Source organism: Pelodiscus sinensis, chromosome 1 (genome assembly GCF_049634645.1).
Source record: "Pelodiscus sinensis isolate JC-2024 chromosome 1, ASM4963464v1, whole genome shotgun sequence".
NCBI classification, from domain to species: Eukaryota; Metazoa; Chordata; order Testudines; family Trionychidae; genus Pelodiscus; species Pelodiscus sinensis.
The window spans coordinates 203725820-203738112 of NC_134711.1; positions in this window are offsets into that span (position 1 = coordinate 203725820).

The window sequence follows — 12293 nt, forward strand, 5'->3', positions numbered from 1 at the left end:
CATTCCTGATAGCTCTGTATCAGTGACCTGATTTGCCATTTCCCCAATCTTTGTGTCATCTGCAATCTTTATCATAATTATTCTGCGTGTACTTACAGGTCATTGACAACAAAATTGAATTTAAAAGTGCTAAGAACCAATCAATGTGGAAACCCATTAGATATTTAGCTGCTCCTTGATGATCCCATTTACAGTTGTATTTAGAGATCTAACAGTTAGACAGGTTTTAAATCATTGAAAGTGTGCCATATTGATTTTGTATCATTTCTAATTTCTTAATCAAATTGTTATACAGTCTGAATGACTTACACAAGTCTAATTATACTACCTCAATATAATATACTTAATAGAATACAAAGTAATGCAACTGAAAAAAATGAAAACAAAAGTCATTTCAAAATGAAAAATCATTCAGATCATTTTCAAATGGGATATTTTCATATTGTATAAAAAAACTCCTTCATGGTGTATGCCCTGCCAAATTCTGATGAAATCAACACAGTTTTGACAGAACTGCCTTCTCTTAGAATATGGCTGTGTCTAAGTTTCTCCAAAAAGCACTAATTTATTGTTTAGTGAATGAGGCAAAGTTGTTTCTCCTGAAAACAATAATAATTATAAAAATAAAAGATTGCTTAGCAAGCAAACATATTATACAAGGCTGTCCTGGAAAGTATTTTACAAATATGTACAGTTTTCTTCTGGTTATCTTTGCTTTGTGGTAAGGTTTGGATAGGATTTAACTTTATTGTATAATTAGCATTTTATGTGACACAATACATTCTTGACAGGGATGGTGTGGGTATGTGTAATCCTTGTTCAGAATTGGGGGGGTGGCTAGATATCATCTCAAAAAACCTTGCAGCCCCACATTTCTGTATCTCTGTATGATCAGTTAGGCCTCATACGACTCAGTGCATGATCAGGACCCAAGCACTGAAAGCATATAAAATCTAAACTAAGCTTTTAAAATCATTTTGTTTAAAAAGCTAATCAATTCAGCTCTGCAGTACATTGGTAAACCTCTAATGTAGTGTAGACATTAGAGTTATCAGGATCCACAGTATACGTCAAAACATGTTTTTTTTCCATTTCTCTCATAAAATAGTATATTTTACTTATTTCTCATAATTTTGAATTGGGATTTTGGGAAGGGAGAAATGGAGATGAAGGTCTTGGGGACAACTATGCACATAGAGGCTGTGTCTAGATTACATGCCTGTGTCGTCAGAGGCATGTAGATTAGACACATAGGCAAAGTCAAATGAAGCCGCGATTTAAATGATCGCGGCTTCATTTAAATTTACATGTCTGCCGCGCTGAGCTGACAAACAGCTGATCAGCTGTTTGTCCGCTCAGCGCACTAGTCTGGACGCTCCCCTGCCGACATCAAAGCCCTTTGTTGGCAGCCCTGTTATTCCTCGTGGGATGAGGTTTACCAGGGCTGCCGACAAAGGGCTTTGATGTCGGCAGGGGAGCGTCCAAACTAGCGCGCTGAGCGGACAAACAGCTAATCAGCTGTTTGTCGGCTCAGCGCGGCAGCCATGTAAATTTAAATGAAGCCGCAAGCATTTAAATTGCGGCTTCATTTGACTTTGCCAAACAAACAAATCTACATGGCTCCATCGACTGAGCCATGTAGTTTAGACGTACCCAGAGTGTGGGTCAGGCTTAACTAAAAACAAAACCTAGAGGAGAAGGAGCTGAATGGTAAACATAAGGGAGGGAAGTACAGATTAGGAGCAGGCTGCAGGGAGAAACTGTTATCGCTTTCTAGGACTAATGTGTGGAGAGACTGGGCAGATCAAGAGGAATTGGCCCTGGATCTTCTCCCAAGCAGTGAAGACTGTCCAGGAAAGACATGAAGCAGCCATCAGGGGAAAGTGAGCTCCAGCACTGTACTTCCAGGGAGAGAGCCCAGGGAGAAGTTCAGCTGAGGAACTGAGATGAATTAAGAATCAAGCTCAGGGACATTGGAAATGAAATTGAACATATGTACATTTTAGTTTGGTATTTTGTTGAGTGATTCCAGGGCAGAGTCTTGTAAGTCCTGGCCCTACAAAAAAGATGAATGTAGATAAGATGTAAGAAAGACCTGCTGAATGGCTGTGGTAGGATAATATCTCCCGAGGCAGCAACAAGACATCTGAAGAAGCACATATTAGCTACTGATAACAGAGTATCTAGGCTGGAACCCAGTCAGTGGAGATGGTTGCTAGAGGCCCTGAGAAGGAAATAAGAATGAAAGAGAAGTCTAAAGGAAGTTTATATGGACTACTGAGCCCAGAATTAAAGAGGAAGATTGGATGCAGATATCAGACATTTCTTTCTGTTTTTTGGGAAGGGATGGGACTAAATGTGACCAGGCTTGAGAGAAAACCTTGTGAGAAGAGACCACTGAAGAAGAGGCTAGCTCCTCCAACCACTCTACGCTACACTCGTTTTTCCACACACTAGCTTGAGTCAACTGATGCAAATATATTTCCTCAAGCTGGGATTCACAGCCTCATTGGAAGTGTATAAATACTCTTTATAAACTAATTAAGGCAGATTTGGAGATTTCAGAGTACCTAAATGGATTTTTCCCCTCATTCTGCATCATGGTTATATTGGGAAGACAACTATCTGATCCCCAGTTTGGTAATAATGATGAGGCAGTTAGTGGCTGAGATGTCAAGAGAAGATGTGCTGATTCAAACTGATAAGCTGTACTGTCTAATGTAGATAATTTTTGTTGTTCTCCAAGAATTCTTAAGGAACTTATCAATGCAGTGGATGAGATGTTAAAAAATCATATCGCAAAATTAGCTACATTGGAGAAGATGGCACATGTACTAATCTTTAAAAAAAAAGGGTGAGGGAAGAAGAAATGGGTTGATTCAGGGATTTATAGACCTTATTTAAATACGAGATAATTTGGATGAAAAAATAATTAAGGATAAATCAAATGAAACTCTGCTACTCCAAATTACTAGAATGCTATGATTATGTCAAAGCTAATGAATCAGGGAGGACTGGAAGATTTAACGTATTTGGAGTTTCATAAATCCCTTAACAAAGCTCCTAATGAGGTTATTAAAGAAACTAAGAAAGTGTAAGGGAGAAGTAAAGTGCTGTCCTGGATTAAAATCTGGGTAACGGACAGAAAACAGCACAGATAAATGATCAATTTTCAGCTTGGCAAAATATCAAATGGAAAGTGGCAAAAATTTCAGAGAATTCAAAATGATTTAGGTTATTTAAGATGCACAAGACTAGGAGGAATCCAAAAGTACAAGGTAATGTATATTTATATCTGAAATACTGAAACAAAAAAAGGGGTGCAGGGCAGGGAGGTGCAGAACTAAGGAAAGTTGGCTAGGAAGTCTGGGAGGACACACCAGAGCCACGTGTGCAAGGACTGTGCTGCAGTTGGCAGCCCTATTCAGCTCCTCAAGGGGAGCCAGGGCTCCCTAGCATGTCTTAGGGTGGCGGACAGGGCTGCACAGCCCAGCTCAGTCCCATCAGGCCCTGAGACTGTGGAGGGACTGGAGCTGCATGGCTCGGCCTGGCCCCGGCAGCCCTGTCTGGCACTGGGGCTGAGAGCCAAGGGGAAGAAATCTTGCGACAGGGAGACATTTTCTCATGACCTGTGGCCAGCAACATGGAGAGCTCTGGCCCCATCTGGTCATTCTCTTCCTAGTGTGGTTGCCCCCTGTGGTTGCTCTGCAATATAACTGTCCCCTGCACTCTCTGCCCCTAGTGGTCAATATAGAATATAGCTGTCCCATTCTCTCAGCCCCTTCCCTTTCTTTGTTAAGGAAAACAGTCAAATTCCAGGCATTTGCAATTTTCCTGGCACAACCAAACCCTGACCTTGCTTTAAGTTAGGATAAGAGGAAGCTGCCTACCAAATTTACTGGGCTTTGCTCTTAAAGTTTAGGAGGAGCTCTTGAACAAACTGACTCACAGATGAATGGTGTAATGGACAGACAGATGTGTAAACTCTCTAAGGCCGTGTCCACACTCAGGGGTTCTTTCGAAAAAAGTAGCCTTTTTTCGAAAGAACTTCCCCTGCGTCCAGACTCAAGCCGCGTTCTTTTGAAATTAAATCGAAAGAACGCGGCTTTTCTTTCGACGGCGGTAAACCTCGTTTCACGAGGAAGAACGCCTTTTTCGAGGGAGATCCGTCGAAAGAACGTGAGTCTGGACGGGGGGAGCCCTTTCTTTTGAAATTATTGGCCTCCAGGAACAAGCCCTGGTGGACAATCTGGGCCATGGGTTGCACGTCTGTGGTTCCTGGCTGCAGCCATTCCTTAAAGGGACAGGCACCCTCACAGACACTTGTTGCAGACAAGGAGCCAGAGCACACGGCGACCTTGCTGCAGCATGTCACAGCCCCAAGAGCGTCCTGGCCCTTCCTCCGAGCCTTCTGGGGACCCAGCCAAGGGCTCCAAGCGCCGGGCACCATCCTGGTCCGGCGCAGAGATAAAGAGCCTGCTGGAGCTGTGGGGAGAGGAGGAGGCCTTACAGGCTCTCGAAAGCCGGCGGCGAAACGCCGACATTTATGGCCGCATGGCTGAAGCCCTGGCCCAGAAGGGCCACTACCCCCGCACCCAGGACCAGGTGCGCTCCAAAGTGAAGGAGCTGCGGCAGGGCTACGCCAAAGCCAGGGAGGAGAGCTCCCGTTCTGGGGCAGCCCCCCACTACTGCCCCTACTACCCAGAGCTGGACCAGATCCTGGGTGGCAGTGCAGAAGCACGCACACCACGGCGGTTCGTCCAGTCTGGATTGGCAGACCCCGTGGTGGACGCTCCCGAGCGGGACCCACAGCAGTCTGGAGACGGGGACATGGTGCCAGAGGAGGAGGACAGCGAAGAGACGGCGACCCTCACCCTGGAGCCAGTCACCCAGACCTCTGAGGCCTCCCAGGCGTCATCTGGCGCGGGAGAGGAAGCAGCAGGTGAGTACAGTGAGGTTGTGTCACACCCGGGGGGGGAGGGGGAGGTAGGTGGGTGGGTGCACAGTGGGTGATGCACAAGGGAAACCTGTCATGCTCAGGCTGATGCCCAGGTCACACACACACACACACACACACACACACACACATACACACACAGTGTGACCTTCAGAATGTCTGATTCCCCTGTCTCAAGGGAGAGGGCATGCCCTTTTGGACAGCTGTTGCACACATGACTGATTGTGATAGAAATGTAGCCGTGTTACTCTGATCTGAGGAAGTGGGTCTGGCCCTGGAAAGCTCATCCCCTAATAAACCATCCTGTTAGTATTGTAAGTGCTACAGAGTCCAGTTTATAGGACTGATTGTGTCTTCTTCTTTTCCTCCACAGCCGGACCAGACGTGGAAGAGGGCCGCAGCACCCCAGCCCCACCTCCATCTCCATCTCCATCTCGGAGACATGGGAGCCGCAGACACAGGCGTGTCTACACCGACATCCTCCGGCAGCACGTCGAGGCTGTGCAGGAGCAGAACGCCATCCTGCTACAGAGGGCGGAGGCAGAGGAGCGGTGGCGTGATCGGCTCATGAATGAGCTGGTCCTGCAGCGCACGGTGCTGTACGCCACCCTGAGGGAGGTCAGCGGCTTGCCTGCTGCTGTGCCTGATCCTGCTCCTCCAGCACCCCATGACCCCACCCCACCAAACCCCCCTTCCACAACAGCAGCCCTTTCCCCCCTTGGACCTCCCTCTCCCCCAGCCCCCCCAGCTCCCCAGCCCCTCTCTCCCCCTGGCCCTCCTCTCCCCCAGGCTTCCACGTCCCAAGAGCCCCCCAGCAGCCAGCCAACCGACAGGTGCATCACCCGATCCCGTAGCTGGGGAGCACCCCAAACACGAGGCCCAGGCAGGAAAGGGAAATCTGCCAAGCCCCGTTCAACCTGATCCCCTTCCCCCCTCCAGGTTTCCAGTCCCCTTCCCCCCTCCAGGTTTCAATCACCCCCATCACCCCACTTATTAAGCACAAACAAAGGGTTAAAGGAACTGTTTGTTTATTGTATATAGTTTGGCAACAACAAAAATGAAAAATTTTTTTGTTATTTTGCCACATTGTTTGATAATATGTACAAAATTATAAATAAGTAAAGAGAACATTTTATTTTGAAACACACCCTGGTGTAAGTGATGTGTCCAAACTGGGTCAGGAGATGGGTTGTGGAGGGAAGCTTCTATTGGGGGCCAGGGCCCAGTCCCCAGGCAGAAGCCCCTCAGTGCACTCAGTGGCCTCCACTGGAGAATTGCTCCCGGAGGGCCTCCCGGATGCCAACTGCAGACCGGTGAGCCTGGCGGATGGTAGCTGTCCGGGGCTGGGCAAAGAGCCTCTCCTGGGCATCAGCAGCTCTCCCCAACCCTGGTAGGAAGGCCTCCCCTTTCCTCTCCACGAGGTTATGGAGGATGCAACACGCGGCCACCACCTCGGGGATGTTGGTCTCCCCCATGTCGAGGCGTGTGAGCAAGCACCGGAATCTGCCCTTTAAACGGCCAAACGCACATTCGACCTGGTTGCGAGCCCGGTTAAGGCGAGCATTAAACTGCTCCTTGCTCGCATCCAGCTGGCCGGTGTAGGGATTCATCAGCCACGGCATTAGGGGATAGGTGGCATCAGCCACTATGCACACCGGCATGTGCACATCCCCAACCGCAAACTGGCGATGGGGGAAAAATGTTCCTGCCTGAAGCCTCCGGTACAGGTACGAGTTTCTGAAGATGCGGGCATTGTGTGCCCGCCCTGACCACCCAACACAAATGTCCGAAAACTGTCCACGATGGTCGACCAGGGCCTGGAGGACCATAGAAAAGTAGCCCTTTCGATTGATGAAGTGGGCTGCTCGATGGGGCGGTGCACGGATGGCAATGTGTGTCCCATCGAGCGCTCCTCCGCAATTGGGGAAGCCGAGGGCAGCAAAGCCGGCCATGACGCTGTCCAGATCCGGTAGACAGATGAGCCTGTTGAGCAGCTCCGAATTGATGGCCCTCACCACCTACAGAACGAGACAGACAACAAAGTGTTAGAAGGGGTGCCTTATGTCTTAGGAGGAGAACCCACTGCCCACCTTCCCTCTCAAACAGCCCGGGAATCCCCTCCTCAGAACCCCCCCCCCCCGCCACAATTCAGGGTGAGTGGAGGAGCTCCCTCCCACTCCCACTCCCACTCCCACTCCCACTCCACTTGGCCCTTCCTGACAGTCTCCCTTCCCCCCACCCCAAACTGTGACTGTCCCCAGACAATGAATTACCTCCATCAAGATGGCCCCGACAGTAGATCTCCCCACGCCAAATTGGTGTCCCACGGAGCGGTAGCTGTCGGGGTTGCCAGCTTCCAGAGGGCAATGGCGACCCTCTTTTCCAGGGGGATGGCGGGCCGCAGGTGGGTGTCTTGCCATTGCAGAGCAGGGGCGAGCAAGGTACACAGCTCCTGGAAAGTGGTCTTTCTCATGCGGAAGTTCCGTAGCCAGTCTTGGTCATCCAGATCTCCATCACGAGCCGGTCCCACCATTCAGAGCTGGTGTCAAACCTCCAAACACGCCTGTCCACGAACAAGTTCGGAGGCAAGGGCAGTGTGGCTGCCGGACGGGGGAACCCCTCGTCCCTCTGGTCTGGGTCCAGCTCGGGAAGGAGCCTCATGATTGTCTCATGAAGATGCAGCAACAGCTGCAGTATGGTGGTGTGGGGCCATCGCCTGCCCAGGGGCAGCTCTGGCTCCATGCCAAAAATAAGGGTCTGCAAGCAGAAAAACCTCAAAAGAAAAAAGCTGCTGGGGTGTCCCAGGAAGCTGAGCACTCCAAAGCAGCACTGCAATGCCTTGCAAAATTCCTCAAGGGACAGCAAAGGCAGCTGCAGGAGCAGAGCAACGGGTGTTCAGGAGTGTCCCTCTCACCACGCCTCTCTGCAAAGGGCAGGCAGGCAGAACCCGGAAGGAAATGCTGCCCCCATGCCCTGGCACAAGCAGTTCCGGGTGGCTTTCAATTTCGAAAGAGCGTCCAGCAGTCTGGATGCTCTTTTTCGAAATAGCGGATCAATCTTTCGATCCGCGCATTGTAGTCTAGACGCGCTCTTTCGAAAGAGCCTCTTTCGAAAGATGATTTCGAAAGAGGCTCTTTCGAAAGAAGCCTGCAGTCTAGACACAGCCTAAGGGTATGTCTACACTTGCACCCTAGTTTGAACTAGGGATGCAAATGCAAGCATTCAAAATAGTCAATGAAGCGGGTATTTAAATATCCCGTGCTTCATTAGCATGATCTTGCCGGCACGTTACTCTGAATGCCAGCTGTTTCGAAAGTGAAAGTGCACACTGGGAGACATTAGTTCAAACCAAATCCCTTGGTTCGAACTAATGTTACTCCTCAAAAAATGAGGAGTAATATTAGTTCAAACCAAGGGGTTTGGTTCGAAATAATGCGCCTCGGCGCATACTTTTACTTTTGAAACAGCTGGCATTCGGAGTAACGTGCCGGCGAGATCATGCTAATGAAGCACGGGATATTTAAATCCCCGCTTCATTGACTATTTCGAATGCTTGCATTTGCATCCCTAGTTCTAACTAGGGTGCAAGTGTAGACATACCCTAAGATAGATAGATAGATAGATAGATAGATAGATAGATAGATAGATAGATAGATAGATAGATAGATAAACCTGTGTACTATCTCCAAGAGTAATTTGCAGTAGCACAAGTTACTACCACACTATTCTGTGTGGTTATCCAAACACTATAGTTCTGGATAAGCCCCTCTCAATGATTTTTTTGCCACATACTTTTGTGCTTTTATGAAATGCACACTGGTGTGAATACGGAGGCAAAGTGAACACATCCATATCCACAAAGAAACACACTCTCACTTGTCTTTTCTAAGTTTGGAAAAACATGGTGTGAAAATGTACCATGCATCTGATGAAGAAACAGTATTTAGCTACTTAATTTAGTGTTTGTTTGGGCAGTTAATTGTTTGGGCATGAGAGTATACATTTTCTTGCAAACTTTTTTATTCTAATTATAATGGTTACTCTTTGTTTGTAAGTATTCAAACCTAGTTTGCACAGACAAATAAAATCACTGAATGTGATTCCATAATATAATACCAAATCAGAGATCAACACATTTAATTACTATTTGAAGATGAAGAATTCTTGCTAGATGACAGAGTAACATACTGTAGCCCACTTCCTCAATGCACGTAGGCAGACTGAAACAAGCTGGTAACTCCTGCTGTCTAAATCTGTGACAATTTGTGAATGAATCATACTATACTCCTTAGAACCTGACAAAAGCAATGCTCATTCTGCATCTGGCATGGAATATAATTTTCATATTGAAGAAGTGGATTGATTGGTTACTCCTGTAGTTTAATTTACATAGTCTCCATCATGAGCTATCTTCTGCACCCATCAAAAGAAGCAAGGGGGTATAAAAAGTGTTACTAATCGCCCACCATAGCTACTCACATTTATCACAGTGCAAGGGAAGATGGTACTTGTCACATGACAGGTTTTCCCCTTTCCGCATAGTTGGAAAGAAGTTAGGTGGGAAAGGAGAAGAGATGGAGAGGAACAACGAGGGACCAAATTTTGACTGGGGTGTAATTTAGTCCCTGCTCTGCAACTTAATTCTTTCTTTTACACGGGTCAGATTGCAATATGCCAGATGAATATTTTGTTGTGAATTGCAGAGAACCATGTGTATTTAGTTTCACGGGTGATTCCCAGAACAGACTGAAACCCCATTATTATACCAGAATCAATATTCTACTATTGATGAAATCTTAAAGCATTACACTGATTGAGTTTGATGAACATACATTCTTCTTCTGATATGTAACTCATAGGAACCATGGGCAGATGAATTGTGTGTTTCCCCCTCAAACTACTGCCATTTCATGTGTATCTTCTTGACTAAAAGGGTATGAAAAGTAGTATATCTTGGCATTACATTCATGCGATAGTAATATTACTCTGGGTTTGATATGAAGTCACCTTGTCTCCAATACCTGCTCAAAAATTGAATAGCTTTTAGTGGTTAAATATGAGAACTAAGCATGGTTGCTTCCACTGTCTTTCAGTTATGAGAAAGGCTAATGTAATCCTTGAACTATTTATTGAAACTTATTTTGGGACTAAATGTTTGTGGCTTGGAAAAAATCAGTAATTATTTCTCATTCTTTAACTAATGAATGCAGGAGATCAGGAGATGTATAACATTATCCAAAATGTCTTTTTCAAGTACACTGCAAGGGAAACCCAGCCAGTCTTTCCCTTCCCCCACAATTGGCATACATATAAAGGAAATGGGCAGAACAAGGCACCTAGCAATCAACTGAGTGATTGGCAGAGTTCCAGGCTGTTGCATTCAGCACTATTCCTCATATTTATACTTTAAATGGATTGAGTGATATATCTGGGTCAAGATAAATTGTGCATTAAGAATGTCACTTTTAAATTGTCAGGTGGAGAGGCATCTTCTGCTCTTGCTCTTCCCTCCAGAAGCTCTCTTCGCCTGCTTTTCTCTCACTCGGGACAATAAAAAGAAAATAAGATGTTCCCAGTTTCTACTGCAGATTCTTCTCCAACCTCTGCCAGCCTCACTCTTCAGTAGTAGATCTCGTGGCCCCCTGCTGTTGGCTCTGCTGCACCACAAGCCAGGAAACAGTCTTCTGAGAGGAAAAAAGCAGCAATTTTGGGACCCACTGAAATCAAGGCCCAGGCAGACTAAATCAAAGGAGCTGCCTAACAGGAGCCAGCAACGTGCTCAAGGATGTTCTCTTCACTACAGTCAAAGGATCTAGGTTGGGCCATGGCCCACTGGCTACAATCAATTTTCAAAGAAGAAACTGAAAAGGGATAAGAAATAACTTTTGTTTATAATGGGCTTGAAGAGCAAGGACTAAGTGGCCCAGTGTATGGATTGCTAAAGGGCCACAGAAGACCCCCAAAGGTAGGCTGACTCCTGCAAGGAGAGGCAGGAGATAAAGAGAATGGCAGCATTGCTTCTCGACAACAAGGGGGCTCTCAAGTATTACCTGGCAAAGTTTTCTGTTTTTATAATTCCATGTTCATGTCCATCAATTTATTTTGATATTTCTCCTGAAATTGTATGACAAGTGTTTCTGCAGCAATGAGACTAGGTAAATCATGCCCACACTTTGCTTTCATGAGTACAAATTTACTATATTACATTGTATATTATTTTAAGCATAGTTTTACTGGTTATTACATATTTAATTTAGAGAAATAAAAGTTTTGCATATTTTGAAAAGTGTGTACTGATTTTAAAACTACAGTAAAACTCCGGTGGTCCGGCATCCAGTCGTCCTGTACGCCTGATGGTCCGGCACCAACTGCAACCCGGAAGTGCTCTGGCAGCTGCTTCAAGTTGTTAGTGTAATTGATTAACTGCGGCTGGATCTGCAGGCGACAGGCTTACAATTTATCTTTGCTCTATCTATTGCCTCTGGGGGGCGGAAGGGGAAGGAGAGAGGAAGGAGAAGGGGACCGAGGTCGGCGGCAGGGGCAAGGGCACAGGCGCCAAACTCTCTGTCATGTTGCAGGGTGGTGGAGAGGAGGCAAGAGGCAGGCAGCCGCATTCAGGAAGTTCTAATCAGTTACACTTACTCTGGCTGGATCCACAGCCAACAGGCTCTCAATCTACCTTTCCTCTCTACTGCCTGGAGGGGGGGGGGGGCAAGGAAAGGTAGGGGTCGGCGGGGGAGGGGACGGGGGTGTGCCAAACTCTCCCTCCTGCTGCAGGGAGGCAAAGCCTGCAAGCGGCAGAACAAGAGAGGGAGGGAGAGGCAGGCAGCTGTTTCAAGAAGTTCTAATCAATTGCACTGCCCAGACAACAGGCTCGCAATCTACATTTCCTCTCTACTGCCTGGAGAGGGGAGGGGGGAGGCAGGAGGGGGGGGCAGTGGGAACGGGTAGATCCGCAGGTGACAGGCTACTGCTGAAACTCACAAGAGATCATCTCCCCTCTCTGTCCCTGCTGCTTTTACCAGTAGACCGGATAGCCCCTACCTTCCCCTGCCCCCCCTCCTCCAGGCAGTAGAGAGGAAAGGTAGATTGAGAGCCTGTCGGCTGTGGATCCAGCCGGAGTAAGTGTAACTGATTAGAACTTCCTGAATGCGGCTGCCTGCATCTCGCCACCTTTCCCCTTCCGCCGCTCGCAGGCTTTGCCTCCCTGCAACAGGAGGGAGGGTTCAGCATCCCCCCGCCCGCCGACCCCCTACCCTCCCCCACCCCTCCAGGCAGTAAAGAGGAAAGGTAGATTGCGAGCCTGTTGTCGGGGCAGTGTAATTGATTAGAACTT